Source organism: Stegodyphus dumicola, chromosome 11, assembly GCF_044657685.1.
Source record: "Stegodyphus dumicola isolate Sdum_Otavi_A_Nest chromosome 11, ASM4465768v1".
Taxonomy (NCBI): domain Eukaryota; kingdom Metazoa; phylum Arthropoda; class Arachnida; order Araneae; family Eresidae; genus Stegodyphus; species Stegodyphus dumicola.
In genome coordinates this window covers 15684677-15702588 of record NC_140778.1, presented here as the reverse complement: position 1 = coordinate 15702588, position 17912 = coordinate 15684677, and positions in this window count along the sequence as shown.

Genomic DNA, 17912 nt, shown 5'->3' with positions numbered 1-17912 from the left:
TATGATTCTTAATATTTCTAATGACAATCATCCAAGAATTCTAAAATCATTATTGATTGATTGTAATTTGAATATATCTGTAGCAATTAGAAATATACCTATTAAATCACTGAAGCAATATGTAATCCCATCAAAAATTAACAACATTAAAGATCTTTTAAGTATTTTAGAGAAATTAGACCTATTTGCCTCAAATGATTCATCTGAAGACAGTATTCAAAATTATTTACAAATTGTAAATGAATTAATGACAATTTTAAAAGAGAAAATTCCACATAAAAACAATGAAATAAATTTTCTCGTTGAGCAACTATCAAACTTGAATTCAGAAAAACAACAATATAGGTATTCTGCAGACTTTCTAATATTTTCCACTTTACTTCACACAATTTCACCACATGCATATAATTTTATTCGAAATTCAGAAAATATTATTATGCCTCATCCACGGACCATTCAGAAAATTTTTTCAGATTTTAATATATATCCAATAAATGAACAATACAACCAAAAGTTCCTAAGCTACATAAAATTTAAATTTCAAGAACTATCAGAAAAAGATCTGCTTGTTATTTTAATGATTGATGAAATTCATCTAAATCAAGCATTTGATTATAAAGGTGGTAATTTGTGTGGAATGGCATATAATTGCAAAAATGCTGCATCTAGTGCATATGTTTTCATGATTCGCAGCCTATTATCTGTTTATAAGGATGCTGTACATATTTTGCCGGTGAAAACACTTAGTGCGGATAATTTGTATATTTATATTAAAAAAATTGTTGTGGGATTAGAAAATATTGGGTTTAAAATTACTGCTATTGTCACTGACAATAATTCGATTAATAAAAAGGCTATGTCTCTGTTTTCCGAACCACCTAAAGTTAGTATTGTTTATCAAAACCCTGTTGACAAATCTAGGCCAATGTTTTTTATTATTGATACAGTGCATATTTTAAAATGCATTAGAAATAACTGGATAAATCAAAAAAATAATAATCAGAGTATGTTTTTCCCAAGTTTTGATGATGCTTCACATATTGAAACTGCATCTTTTTCTTGTATTAAAAAATTACATGAATCTGAAACTGGTAAGTTATTAAAGTATGCTTATGGTCTGACAATAAAAGCTCTATATCCAACTAACTTAGAAAAACAAAGTGTAAAGCTTGCATTGCAGATTTTTAATGATAATGTTGTTGAAGCATTATTTTCTTTTGGGCAGCAGAAAGAAATAATAAATTTCCAAGAAACTGGAAACTTTATTAAAATAATAAACACATGGTGGTCAATTGTAAATGTGAAATCTATTTTTAAAGGGCTTCATAAAAATAATGTATTTGAAACACCTTTCACTGTGGCAGAAAATGATGAAAAATATGTTTTTATGAATAACTTTTTGAATTGGCTAGATAGTTGGAAAAATTTGAATTTAACCTCTGGTTGCCGAACCAAAGAAACTCACTTTGCAGTATACCATACAACGTATGCTTTAATTAAGATATCAAGGTATTGTATAAATGAGTTGGGTTTTAAATACCTTTTACATGGGAAAGTACAAACAGATATGTTAGAGGCTAAATTTGGTAAGTACAGGCAACTGGCTGGAGCTCACCATAATATTTCTATCAGACAGGTTTATGAAATAGAGGGTAAATTAAGACTTCAGAGTACATTACCAACCCTAATAAATTCTTCAAAATTTGGAAATATTCCTCTTCATGTATCTGATTTTAAAGACACTGAAGAACAAACTTTTGATGACACTGATGTACAAACATTCATAGATGAAATAACAGTTGAAGATAGTGATATACACGACATAAAATTGGATGTACCTATTTTGACTTATATAGCTGGATATTGCTGTTATAGTATGCTAAAAAAGTTAAAATGTGATGTATGTAAATCCAATATTACTATTGATAAGGAGTTAGCTTTAGAAAACGATGAAAATATTCATGGATTAAGGTTTTTGATAGAGGTCTTATGTATCCTCATCCTGATATTCTACATGCTGTTATATACAATTTTATTGTTGTTAAGAAACTTATTTCAGATGAATATGAGCAAAAATTTTTATTTTCGGCAAATCCACGAGTTACAGTGTGTAAAATTACTCTAAATTTACTTCATGAAAATTTTTTTTTAGAGTTGAATGACTGTCCTAAACTTCATGACCCTCAAATTATTTTGAAAAACATCATACAAGCATCAACGAATATTTTTCTAAATAATTACTGCAAAAAGTTGAATGATAATCTTTTAAGTAACAATTTAAATAAGCAACGGAAATTGAAAACATTAAAAAAATAATTTATGCATACAGCAGAAATGACAAATACTATGTTTATAAGTTAGTAAACTTTATAAAATAAGATAGTGACACTAATCTATTGTTTCTTATTATCTTCAGACTTAATTTGTAATTCATTTTATCTAAATGAATATTTTTTGCAGAATGTAGATAGTATGTTAAATAAAAAAATAGTGCTTTTTCTATTTGTGTTGTGAAATCTTTACCAACTCTTTCAAAATGCATGCACACACACACACACAAAAAAAAAAAAAGCATTTGTAATAGTTAACTAATTATGACAGTAAAGTGCTAAAGTTGTTAAGTCTCTTATATAATATCATTTTGTGCAAAATAGGTGTATTTATTGTAAACTAGAGAAATATTGATTTTTGAAGATAAAATACTTTGCCAATTAATATTACTATTGTTTAGATTTTGAAATCAGTATCTTGCAATTTTTTAATATTATTTTAATTGAAGCAGACATGTTTATTACATTAATTTTACACTGTAAGAAGAAAATAAATACAATTTGTTTTTACTTTTTACCTACAATTCCATATGAGTCATTTTTATAGATATTCATGCATTTTTATGGAGGAAATTCACTGTATTCTTATACAATATTTTCATTGTAATACATGCTAAATTCTGTCAAAACTAAAATTAAATACTTTGGAATTAAAATTTCTAATGATGTGGTTGTACATATACAGGGGAAAACTTATCAAAAATAAATTGAGTAAAAAAATATTTTTAATCCTTCCCAGCTGTAAGGCTTCATGCAGTTATACTAAACTATTTTGATATTAAAAAGACTTAACTGTAATAAAAAATAAGTAGCATCAAGTTACATAAACAAATAGTCATCCCACCCTTTTTCCCACTGTAGTATGCAATGCCATTTCCTATTACTTCCAGTTATAAATTTACTGGTACAAAAAATTCAGGCCAAAAAAATAAATAAATAAAATCCTTTTTATATGTTTTGCATCCTAATTGTGTTGCTTTCCTTTAATAAAAATCTGAATTATTTTGAAAATTTTAAATCTTACTTTACATCTTAACAATCAGGCTATATTTATTTTCATTTCTAATAGGAAAATACATAAAACTTGTTATTCTTTCAATTCTAAGAATTGAGGACATTTGATCTATTTAGATGTTTTAAAAGTTCCTACTGATTACCCTGATAAAAATTCCAGTAAATACATATATAAACTTCATATTTATCATTTGCTAAAAAATTCTCAAATAAGTTACAATGAAATGCTTTCAGGAACAAAAATTTACAAGTTACAAAAAAAATTATATGCACATAATTAGACAAAAGGGATGTTACAAACATTTAACAATAAGAATGAAACATAAGAATTTTGAATTCCTAGCAAGTGTCAAGTTTGTTGAATTTTTACAATTTTTCTTTTTTTTATTATTGGGGAAGATGCAGTTATGTATTCTCAAATAATGATCTAATTTAAAATGCCTAAATATATGAAATGTTTTGCTACCGTATTTTAAAACTACCAATGAATAAATATTGATAGATGCTAAAAAATAGTATTTTTCAAATCATTCTCCAGGTTTCTCATCTGTTAAGAAATTCAGTCCCACACTGAAGTGAAAAAAAAGCGGAAAATGACTAAACAATTATGTGTAAATTTGTATTTATGAGAAACAGAAAATGCCGTTAAAAATTGATTAAAATTAATTTAAGGATTTTTAGTGTTAATCAATTGTAAACTTGCTTATTTATGCGTTATCCTCTTTGCTAAGGAAGAAAATATAAAATATATATTCTTCAGAAAGCAAACCAGCATCAGCCATATATTCAGTATATATTTATTACTACTAATCTGAAGTATGTTGAATTAATTTCTTTACTATACTGGGCCCACCAGCGGCCGAGCGGTAAAGACGCTGAACACTGGTAGTTCGGTCCGAGGTTCGAATCCCGCGAACGGGCTGGCTGCATGGGCGTTTTCGTGGTTTTCCCCATGTGTAACGTGTATACGAGCCAGTTTCCCTTGGAAAGTCCTCCACGTAAAGCATCCCTCCCCTTAGGCAGATAGCCCTAGTGTGCTTTGCCGTAATTAATTAAATACACCTTTACTATACTGTTATTATTTTAAGCATAAAAATATATAAGGAAAGTAAGGTTAGGTATTTGAAATTAGAAAATGCAGTCAATGAAATCAAATCGGAATATATATATATTTGCACACACACACACATATATATATATTTAAAATCAAACGATATGGTAAGCCTTATGCAAGGAAATAAAAACTACTTTTCATTTTCTCTCCTCTTAAAGGAATAACAGCGATAAGTGGTTTCATGTGGCAACCATGCTTTCTGTACATAAGGAAGACTTTAGTGACGTAGTGTGCGGCGTGCCGTGGCAGTACCTCCTATAAACGAAGCCAAGCCTCTAGGGTTGCTTGAACGGTCTGACGTCATCTAAGTCGTCATTCCTACCATCTTCCTCCTGGCAAAGAATGAAAGAATATACTTCGGTGTCGTAGCGTAGTGAACTGACTGTTGTTTGAAAGTGTAGTGTGCTCTAATAGAACATTTTTCATTTAAATTACTTATTATTAACTAATTGTATGAGGTGCATAGAAATTTGTTATTATGCCACATAAATTCTGTGTTGCAACATGCAAAGGAAATTATAAGAATGGCCCGAAGGTGGCTGTATTTAGTTTTCCTACGGAAGAACAACTGAGAAAACAATGGATTTGGAACTGCAAACGAAAAGATGGATTCAAGCCTACGAAACATTCAAAGGTAAGCATGCATTTCATTTTTAAATTAGAAAATTCCTGAAAGATTAATGTCATTGAAAGAAACATGACTTGAAAATGCGAAAACAAAAAATTCTCAAAGCAAGGGAAATAATTTACTAAAGTTCCATTGCATTCAACCATAGAAAATAAAACGAAGTTTTAATTACTTTCTATACAAGCATAGTTATATATTTATTTACTAGGCAGAAATTTCTCTTATCCCATTATGAATGAGTATTATTAATGAATTCTTTCAGTAATTTATATTTTCGGCGTCGGGATCTTTATAACACGCACATTGATTTGGGATTGATTAATCTTTCAGGAATTTATGTTATACAGAGCTTATACTGAATTTTAAAGTGATTATAAAATGGACCCTTTTCTCAATAACTAGTCAATAGAAAATCCACCAACCTTATAAAGTTCATATTATAACTTTAAGTAGATAAATATAAAATGCTTCAAGTCGTAATTTTAAAGCCGTTAATTTAAAGTTGTTTTAGATATAAGTATTTAACTGTTTGGATATACTATTTCTTTTGATTTAGATAAGTCTCGTTCCACCTATTTTATTTTTATTTTTTTTTTCTTTAAAAACTGAATGTATGCAATGCCCCTTTATTATATGCTAGGAGCATTTGAGAATGCATTTTGCTCGTAACTCATGTGAACAGGAAATTAATGCTAATTATGCAATGTTCTAAACTATATTAATTCTAAAATCCTTAAAAAAATATGAAATATATGTAAAAGAAAACAATCGTATAAATGAACTAGTTTTGACAGTAATTATTTTAATTTCTGGAATAAGTTACAAGGTGTTTAAATTAAAGTGTCTTGTTCAAATAATATTGCCTAAGATTGTAAGCTTACTAGTTTTCATTACATGTTAGCATAAATCCTAATTAGCCTATTAAATTGTTTCATGCACACACACATCTATAAAAGTACGAGTTTCTTATGCCAATAACACCTACCTTGTTACAGTGGTTCACTTGCTACTGGCAGTAAGTTCTTGTGGGCTTGAAATTTACATTAATTTCTTATCTAAAAACACTTATATAAGGGGTTTTGTTTATTTATACTTGTTGCAGTGGAATATGAAAATGTTTCATTGTATTAATAAGTTATATAACTTTTAAAATTTTTGAAAAAAGTTAAGAAAATTATATGGAAAATAAGCAATCTAGTGAGCCTTCCACAGTAATATAATGTCAAACACGATTGATGAATGTGAATATTTCACTCCAAAATTACATAAGAATAGCCTAAAATATTTAATTACTGCAAATAAACTGTTAAATATACAAATTCTTGTTTTTTTCTTTGTGTATCATATTTTAGCACTTATACATGTTTTCAATAATTCAAGAAAAATGAATTTTTTTAATGACTAATGATGTTTTATGCTCTTAAATATAAACATTCATAGGCACACAAGTAAATTTGTACTTCTGGTTGTGAACATATCATTTGTAAAAATGTTTAGAAAAAGAGCCAGTAACTTTATATTTGAATGGTACGAATGAATGTGGTTAATCTTATTCTTATCCATCAACTGATGGTTAATTTTATTCTTTTTATAACTGTATTATCACCATTTTGAATGTAATTCCATAACCAAGTGTTGTTTTCAAATAACTGAAGAAAGAAATATTTAGGATGTAGCAATTGTATGTTACCTGAGGATGTATCAATTAAATATTACTTATGTTATATGCATTTGACATATGACAACAAACATGTGCTAATTATTTGCACTTTTCAAAACTTTATGACAGCATCCATGGCTCTTTTTAGCCCAAAAGAGTTAATAGTTTTGTTTTAAGATTTTGCATTATTCACTCTAAACGGCTGCATCACTGTTTTGCGTTGTGCACTTTAAATGGCTATATCTCTTCAAATTGTTACCATCCAAACATTATCGCCCTGTATTATTTTTAAAGAAATTAAATGATGAACGTTTTCCACAACGGTAACCCTTCCCTTAAGCAGATAGCTCTTGAGTGCTTTGCCATGATTAAATAAAAATACAATAAAACCCTTATTAGACTGTGCATGTATTTAAAGGATGGCGAATGCTTACGATTTTATAATTGTTTAACCTTTTGATACATGTTTATTTACTTGTTCTTTTTCATATTAAAAGGTGTGTGAACTTCACTTCAAGCAAGAGGATGTTCTGAGGCAAACTGAATTCTTTGATGAGAAAACTGGAAAGAAGATCATTATACCATTGTCATATCCTTGTTTAAAGAATGGTGCAATTCCAAGTCTGTTTCCTGATGGTCCGAGTCATCTTAGTTCCAGTGTTTCATCAAGGGAATCACCAGAGCATAAAAGACTCAAAAGAGAACAAGATGCACTCGAAAAAGCCTTAGCCTGTAGCTTAGCTGAAAAGGAAGAGTATGAACGAAAACAAATGTTTTATAATTTAGATGAACTAAAAATTTGTTTTAATACTGTGAATTTACCAGATAACTGGATAGTTATACACAGGCCTATACATACTATGATTCTTAATATTTCTAATGACAATCATCCAAGAATTCTAAAATCATTATTGATTGATTGTAATTTGAATATATCTGTAGCAATTAGAAATATACCTATTAAATCACTGAAGCAATATGTAATCCCATCAAAAATTAACAACATTAAAGATCTTTTAAGTATTTTAGAGAAATTAGACCTATTTGCCTCAAATGATTCATCTGAAGACAGTATTCAAAATTATTTACAAATTGTAAATGAATTAATGACAATTTTAAAAGAGAAAATTCCACATAAAAACAATGAAATAAATTTTCTCGTTGAGCAACTATCAAACTTGAATTCAGAAAAACAACAATATAGGTATTCTGCAGACTTTCTAATATTTTCCACTTTACTTCACACAATTTCACCACATGCATATAATTTTATTCGAAATTCAGAAAATATTATTATGCCTCATCCACGGACCATTCAGAAAATTTTTTCAGATTTTAATATATATCCAATAAATGAACAATACAACCAAAAGTTCCTAAGCTACATAAAATTTAAATTTCAAGAACTATCAGAAAAAGATCTGCTTGTTATTTTAATGATTGATGAAATTCATCTAAATCAAGCATTTGATTATAAAGGTGGTAATTTGTGTGGAATGGCATATAATTGCAAAAATGCTGCATCTAGTGCATATGTTTTCATGATTCGCAGCCTATTATCTGTTTATAAGGATGCTGTACATATTTTGCCGGTGAAAACACTTAGTGCGGATAATTTGTATATTTATATTAAAAAAATTGTTGTGGGATTAGAAAATATTGGGTTTAAAATTACTGCTATTGTCACTGACAATAATTCGATTAATAAAAAGGCTATGTCTCTGTTTTCCGAACCACCTAAAGTTAGTATTGTTTATCAAAACCCTGTTGACAAATCTAGGCCAATGTTTTTTATTATTGATACAGTGCATATTTTAAAATGCATTAGAAATAACTGGATAAATCAAAAAAATAATAATCAGAGTATGTTTTTCCCAAGTTTTGATGATGCTTCACATATTGAAACTGCATCTTTTTCTTGTATTAAAAAATTACATGAATCTGAAACTGGTAAGTTATTAAAGTATGCTTATGGTCTGACAATAAAAGCTCTATATCCAACTAACTTAGAAAAACAAAGTGTAAAGCTTGCATTGCAGATTTTTAATGATAATGTTGTTGAAGCATTATTTTCTTTTGGGCAGCAGAAAGAAATAATAAATTTCCAAGAAACTGGAAACTTTATTAAAATAATAAACACATGGTGGTCAATTGTAAATGTGAAATCTATTTTTAAAGGGCTTCATAAAAATAATGTATTTGAAACACCTTTCACTGTGGCAGAAAATGATGAAAAATATGTTTTTATGAATAACTTTTTGAATTGGCTAGATAGTTGGAAAAATTTGAATTTAACCTCTGGTTGCCGAACCAAAGAAACTCACTTTGCAGTATACCATACAACGTATGCTTTAATTAAGATATCAAGGTATTGTATAAATGAGTTGGGTTTTAAATACCTTTTACATGGAAAAGTACAAACAGATATGTTAGAGGCTAGATTTGTTAAGTACAGGCAACTGCCTGGAGCTCACCATAATATTTCTATCAGACAGGTTTATGAAATAGAGGGTAAATTAAGACTTCAGAGTACATTACCAACCCTAATAAATTCTTCAAAATTTGGAAATATTCCTCTTCATGTATCTGATTTTAAAGACACTGAAGAACAAACTTTTGATGACACTGATGTACAAACATTCATAGATGAAATAACAGTTGAAGATAGTGATATACACGACATAAAATTGGATGTACCTATTTTGACTTATATAGCTGGATATTGCTGTTATAGTATGCTAAAAAAGTTAAAATGTGATGTATGTAAATCCAATATTACTATTGATAAGGAGTTAGCTTTAGAAAACGATGAAAATATTCATTCATGGATTAAGGTTTTTGATAGAGGTCTTATGTATCCTCATCCTGATATTCTACATGCTGTTATATACAATTTTATTGTTGTTAAGAAACTTATTTCAGATGAATATGAGCAAAAATTTTTATTTTCGGCAAATCCACGAGTTACAGTGTGTAAAATTACTCTAAATTTACTTCATGAAAATTTTTTTTTAGAGTTGAATGACTGTCCTAAACTTCATGACCCTCAAATTATTTTGAAAAACATCATACAAGCATCAACGAATATTTTTCTAAATAATTACTGCAAAAAGTTGAATGATAATCTTTTAAGTAACAATTTAAATAAGCAACGGAAATTGAAAACATTAAAAAAATAATTTATGCATACAGCAGAAATGACATATACTATGTTTATAAGTTAGTAAACTTTATAAAATAAGATAGTGACACTAATCTATTGTTTCTTATTATCTTCAGACTTAATTTGTAATTCATTTTATCTAAATGAATATTTTTTGCAGAATGTAGATAGTATGTTAAATAAAAAAATAGTGCTTTTTCTATTTGTGTTGTGAAATCTTTACCAACTCTTTCAAAATGCATGCACACACACACACACAAAAAAAAGCATTTGTAATAGTTAACTAATTATGACAGTAAAGTGCTAAAGTTGTTAAGTCTCTTATATAATATCATTTTGTGCAAAATAGGTGTATTTATTGTAAACTAGAGAAATAATTATTTTTGAAGATAAAATACTTTGCCAATTAATATTACTATTGTTTAGATTTTGAAATCAGTATCTTGCAATTTTTTAATATTATTTTAATTGAAGCAGACATGTTTATTACATTAATTTTACACTGTAAGAAGAAAATAAATACAATTTGTTTTTACCTACAATTCCATATGAGTCATTTTTATAGATATTCATGCATTTTTATGGAGGAAATTCACTGTATTCTTATACAATATTTTCATTGTAATACATGCTAAATTCTGTCAAAACTAAAATTAAATACTTTGGAATTAAAATTTCTAATGATGTGGTTGTACATATACAGGGGAAAACTTATCAAAAATAAATTGAGTAAAAAAATATTTTTAATCCTTCCCAGCTGTAAGGCTTCATGCAGTTATACTAAACTATTTTGATATTAAAAAGACTTAACTGTAATAAAAAATAAGTAGCATCAAGTTACATAAACAAATAGTCATCCCACCCTTTTTCCCACTGTAGTATGCAATGCCATTTCCTATTACTTCCAGTTATAAATTTACTGGTACAAAAAATTCAGGCCAAAAAAATAAATAAATAAAATCCTTTTTATATGTTTTGCATCCTAATTGTGTTGCTTTCCTTTAATAAAAATCTGAATTATTTTGAAAATTTTAAATCTTACTTTACATCTTAACAATCAGGCTATATTTATTTTCATTTCTAATAGGAAAATACATAAAACTTGTTATTCTTTCAATTCTAAGAATTGAGGACATTTGATCTATTTAGATGTTTTAAAAGTTCCTACTGATTACCCTGATAAAAATTCCAGTAAATACATATATAAACTTCATATTTATCATTTGCTAAAAAATTCTCAAATAAGTTACAATGAAATGCTTTCAGGAACAAAAATTTACAAGTTACAAAAAAAATTATATGCACATAATTAGACAAAAGGGATGTTACAAACATTTAACAATAAGAATGAAACATAAGAATTTTGAATTCCTAGCAAGTGTCAAGTTTGTTGAATTTTTACAATTTTTCTTTTTTTTATTATTGGGGAAGATGCAGTTATGTATTCTCAAATAATGATCTAATTTAAAATGCCTAAATATATGAAATGTTTTGCTACCGTATTTTAAAACTACCAATGAATAAATATTGATAGATGCTAAAAAATAGTATTTTTCAAATCATTCTCCAGGTTTCTCATCTGTTAAGAAATTCAGTCCCACACTGAAGTGAAAAAAAAGCGGAAAATGACTAAACAATTATGTGTAAATTTGTATTTATGAGAAACAGAAAATGCCGTTAAAAATTGATTAAAATTAATTTAAGGATTTTTAGTGTTAATCAATTGTAAACTTGCTTATTTATGCGTTATCCTCTTTGCTAAGGAAGAAAATATAAAATATATATTCTTCAGAAAGCAAACCAGCATCAGCCATATATTCAGTATATATTTATTACTACTAATCTGAAGTATGTTGAATTAATTTCTTTACTATACTGGGCCCACCAGCGGCCGAGCGGTAAAGACGCTGAACACTGGTAGTTCGGTCCGAGGTTCGAATCCCGCGAACGGGCTGGCTGCATGGGCGTTTTCGTGGTTTTCCCCATGTGTAACGTGTATACGAGCCAGTTTCCCTTGGAAAGTCCTCCACGTAAAGCATCCCTCCCCTTAGGCAGATAGCCCTAGTGTGCTTTGCCGTAATTAATTAAATACACCTTTACTATACTGTTATTATTTTAAGCATAAAAATATATAAGGAAAGTAAGGTTAGGTATTTGAAATTAGAAAATGCAGTCAATGAAATCAAATCGGAATATATATATATTTGCACACACACACACATATATATATATTTAAAACCAAACGATATAGTAAGCCTTATGCAAGGAAATAAAAACTACTTTTCATTTTCTCTCCTCTTAAAGGAATAACAGCGATAAGTGGTTTCATGTGGCAACCATGCTTTCTGTACATAAGGAAGACTTTAGTGACGTAGTGTGCGGCGTGCCGTGGCAGTACCTCCTATATACGAAGCCAAGCCTCTAGGGTTGCTTGAACGGTCTGACGTCATCTAAGTCGTCATTCCTACCATCTTCCTCGTGGCAAAGAATGAAAGAATATACTTCGGTGTCGTAGCGTAGTGAACTGACTGTTGTTTGAAAGTGTAGTGTGCTCTAATAGAACATTTTTCATTTAAATTACTTATTATTAACTAATTGTATGAGGTGCATAGAAATTTGTTATTATGCCACATAAATTCTGTGTTGCAACATGCAAAGGAAATGATAAGAATGGCCCGAAGGTGGCTGTATTTAGTTTTCCTACGGAAGAACAACTGAGAAAACAATGGATTTGGAACTGCAAACGAAAAGATGAATTCAAGCCTACGAAACATTCAAAGGTAAGCATGCATTTCATTTTTAAATTAGAAAATTCCTGAAAGATTAATGTCATTGAAAGAAACGTGACTTGAAAATGCGAAAACAAAAAATTCTCAAAGCAAGGGAAATAATTTACTAAAGTTCCATTGCATTCAACCATAGAAAATAAAACGAAGTTTTAATTACTTTCTATACAAGCATAGTTATATATTTATTTACTAGGCAGAAATTTCTCTTATCCCATTATGAATGAGTATTATTAATGAATTCTTTCAGTAATTTATATTTTCGGCGTCGGGATCTTTATAACACGCACATTGATTTGGGATTGATTAATCTTTCAGGAATTTATGTTATACAGAGCTTATACTGAATTTTAAAGTGATTATAAAATGGACCCTTTTCTCAATAACTAGTCAATAGAAAATCCACCAACCTTATAAAGTTCATATTATAACTTTAAGTAGATAAATATAAAATGCTTCAAGTCGTAATTTTAAAGCCGTTAATTTAAAGTTGTTTTAGATATAAGTATTTAACTGTTTGGATATACTATTTCTTTTGATTTAGATAAGTCTCGTTCCACCTATTTTATTTTTATTTTTTTTTTCTTTAAAAACTGAATGTATGCAATGCCCCTTTATTATATGCTAGGAGCATTTGAGAATGCATTTTGCTCGTAACTCATGTGAACAGGAAATTAATGCTAATTATGCAATGTTCTAAACTATATTAATTCTAAAATCCTTAAAAAAATATGAAATATATGTAAAAGAAAACAATCGTATAAATGGACTAGTTTTGACAGTAATTATTTTAATTTCTGGAATAAGTTACAAGGTGTTTAAATTAAAGTGTCTTGTTCAAATAATATTGCCTAAGATTGTAAGCTTACTAGTTTTCATTACATGTTAGCATAAATCCTAATTAGCCTATTAAATTGTTTCATGCACACACACATCTATAAAAGTACGAGTTTCTTATGCCAATAACACCTACCTTGTTACAGTGGTTCACTTGCTACTGGCAGTAAGTTCTTGTGGGCTTGAAATTTACATTAATTTCTTATCTAAAAACACTTATATAAGGGGTTTTGTTTATTTATACTTGTTGCAGTGGAATATGAAAATGTTTCATTGTATTAATAAGTTATATAACTTTTAAAATTTTTGAAAAAAGTTAAGAAAATTATATGGAAAATAAGCAATCTAGTGAGCCTTCCACAGTAATATAATGTCAAACACGATTGATGAATGTGAATATTTCACTCCAAAATTACATAAGAATAGCCTAAAATATTTAATTACTGCAAATAAACTGTTAAATATACAAATTCTTGTTTTTTTCTTTGTGTATCATATTTTAGCACTTATACATGTTTTCAATAATTCAAGAAAAATGAATTTTTTTAATGACTAATGATGTTTTATGCTCTTAAATATAAACATTCATAGGCACACAAGTAAATTTGTACTTCTGGTTGTGAACATATCATTTGTAAAAATGTTTAGAAAAAGAGCCAGTAACTTTATATTTGAATGGTACGAATGAATGTGGTTAATCTTATTCTTATCCATCAACTGATGGTTAATTTTATTCTTTTTATAACTGTATTATCACCATTTTGAATGTAATTCCATAACCAAGTGTTGTTTTCAAATAACTGAAGAAAGAAATATTTAGGATGTAGCAATTATATATACATGAGCAATTGTATGTTACCTGAGGATGTATCAATTAAATATTACTTATGTTATATGCATTTGACATATGACAACAAACATGTGCTAATTATTTGCACTTTTCAAAACTTTATGACAGCATCCATGGCTCTTTTTAGCCCAAAAGAGTTAATAGTTTTGTTTTAAGATTTTGCATTATTCACTCTAAACGGCTGCATCACTGTTTTGCGTTGTGCACTTTAAATGGCTATATCTCTTCAAATTGTTACCATCCAAACATTATCGCCCTGTATTATTTTTAAAGAAATTAAATGATGAACGTTTTCCACAACGGTAACCCTTCCCTTAAGCAGATAGCTCTTGAGTGCTTTGCCATGATTAAATAAAAATACAATAAAACCCTTATTAGACTGTGCATGTATTTAAAGGATGGCGAATGCTTACGATTTTATAATTGTTTAACCTTTTGATACATGTTTATTTACTTGTTCTTTTTCATATTAAAAGGTGTGTGAACTTCACTTCAAGCAAGAGGATGTTCTGAGGCAAACTGAATTCTTTGATGAGAAAACTGGAAAGAAGATCATTATACCATTGTCATATCCTTGTTTAAAGAATGGTGCAATTCCAAGTCTGTTTCCTGATGGTCCGAGTCATCTTAGTTCCAGTGTTTCATCAAGGGAATCACCAGAGCATAAAAGACTCAAAAGAGAACAAGATGCACTCGAAAAAGCCTTAGCCTGTAGCTTAGCTGAAAAGGAAGAGTATGAACGAAAACAAATGTTTTATAATTTAGATGAACTAAAAATTTGTTTTAATACTGTGAATTTACCAGATAACTGGATAGTTATACACAGGCCTATACATACTATGATTCTTAATATTTCTAATGACAATCATCCAAGAATTCTAAAATCATTATTGATTGATTGTAATTTGAATATATCTGTAGCAATTAGAAATATACCTATTAAATCACTGAAGCAATATGTAATCCCATCAAAAATTAACAACCTTAAAGATCTTTTAAGTATTTTAGAGAAATTAGACCTATTTGCCTCAAATGATTCATCTGAAGACAGTATTCAAAATTATTTACAAATTGTAAATGAATTAATGACAATTTTAAAAGAGAAAATTCCACATAAAAACAATGAAATAAATTTTCTCGTTGAGCAACTATCAAACTTGAATTCAGAAAAACAACAATATAGGTATTCTGCAGACTTTCTAATATTTTCCACTTTACTTCACACAATTTCACCACATGCATATAATTTTATTCGAAATTCAGAAAATATTATTATGCCTCATCCACGGACCATTCAGAAAATTTTTTCAGATTTTAATATATATCCAATAAATGAACAATACAACCAAAAGTTCCTAAGCTACATAAAATTTAAATTTCAAGAACTATCAGAAAAAGATCTGCTTGTTATTTTAATGATTGATGAAATTCATCTAAATCAAGCATTTGATTATAAAGGTGGTAATTTGTGTGGAATGGCATATAATTGCAAAAATGCTGCATCTAGTGCATATGTTTTCATGATTCGCAGCCTATTATCTGTTTATAAGGATGCTGTACATATTTTGCCGGTGAAAACACTTAGTGCGGATAATTTGTATATTTATATTAAAAAAATTGTTGTGGGATTAGAAAATATTGGGTTTAAAATTACTGCTATTGTCACTGACAATAATTCGATTAATAAAAAGGCTATGTCTCTGTTTTCCGAACCACCTAAAGTTAGTATTGTTTATCAAAACCCTGTTGACAAATCTAGGCCAATGTTTTTTATTATTGATACAGTGCATATTTTAAAATGCATTAGAAATAACTGGATAAATCAAAAAAATAATAATCAGAGTATGTTTTTCCCAAGTTTTGATGATGCTTCACATATTGAAACTGCATCTTTTTCTTGTATTAAAAAATTACATGAATCTGAAACTGGTAAGTTATTAAAGTATGCTTATGGTCTGACAATAAAAGCTCTATATCCAACTAACTTAGAAAAACAAAGTGTAAAGCTTGCATTGCAGATTTTTAATGATAATGTTGTTGAAGCATTATTTTCTTTTGGGCAGCAGAAAGAAATAATAAATTTCCAAGAAACTGGAAACTTTATTAAAATAATAAACACATGGTGGTCAATTGTAAATGTGAAATCTATTTTTAAAGGGCTTCATAAAAATAATGTATTTGAAACACCTTTCACTGTGGCAGAAAATGATGAAAAATATGTTTTTATGAATAACTTTTTGAATTGGCTAGATAGTTGGAAAAATTTGAATTTAACCTCTGGTTGCCGAACCAAAGAAACTCACTTTGCAGTATACCATACAACGTATGCTTTAATTAAGATATCAAGGTATTGTATAAATGAGTTGGGTTTTAAATACCTTTTACATGGAAAAGTACAAACAGATATGTTAGAGGCTAGATTTGTTAAGTACAGGCAACTGCCTGGAGCTCACCATAATATTTCTATCAGACAGGTTTATGAAATAGAGGGTAAATTAAGACTTCAGAGTACATTACCAACCCTAATAAATTCTTCAAAATTTGGAAATATTCCTCTTCATGTATCTGATTTTAAAGACACTGAAGAACAAACTTTTGATGACACTGATGTACAAACATTCATAGATGAAATAACAGTTGAAGATAGTGATATACACGACATAAAATTGGATGTACCTATTTTGACTTATATAGCTGGATATTGCTGTTATAGTATGCTAAAAAAGTTAAAATGTGATGTATGTAAATCCAATATTACTATTGATAAGGAGTTAGCTTTAGAAAACGATGAAAATATTCATTCATGGATTAAGGTTTTTGATAGAGGTCTTATGTATCCTCATCCTGATATTCTACATGCTGTTATATACAATTTTATTGTTGTTAAGAAACTTATTTCAGATGAATATGAGCAAAAATTTTTATTTTCGGCAAATCCACGAGTTACAGTGTGTAAAATTACTCTAAATTTACTTCATGAAAATTTTTTTTTAGAGTTGAATGACTGTCCTAAACTTCATGACCCTCAAATTATTTTGAAAAACATCATACAAGCATCAACGAATATTTTTCTAAATAATTACTGCAAAAAGTTGAATGATAATCTTTTAAGTAACAATTTAAATAAGCAACGGAAATTGAAAACATTAAAAAAATAATTTATGCATACAGCAGAAATGACATATACTATGTTTATAAGTTAGTAAACTTTATAAAATAAGATAGTGACACTAATCTATTGTTTCTTATTATCTTCAGACTTAATTTGTAATTCATTTTATCTAAATGAATATTTTTTGCAGAATGTAGATAGTATGTTAAATAAAAAAATAGTGCTTTTTCTATTTGTGTTGTGAAATCTTTACCAACTCTTTCAAAATGCATGCACACACACACACACAAAAAAAAGCATTTGTAATAGTTAACTAATTATGACAGTAAAGTGCTAAAGTTGTTAAGTCTCTTATATAATATCATTTTGTGCAAAATAGGTGTATTTATTGTAAACTAGAGAAATAATTATTTTTGAA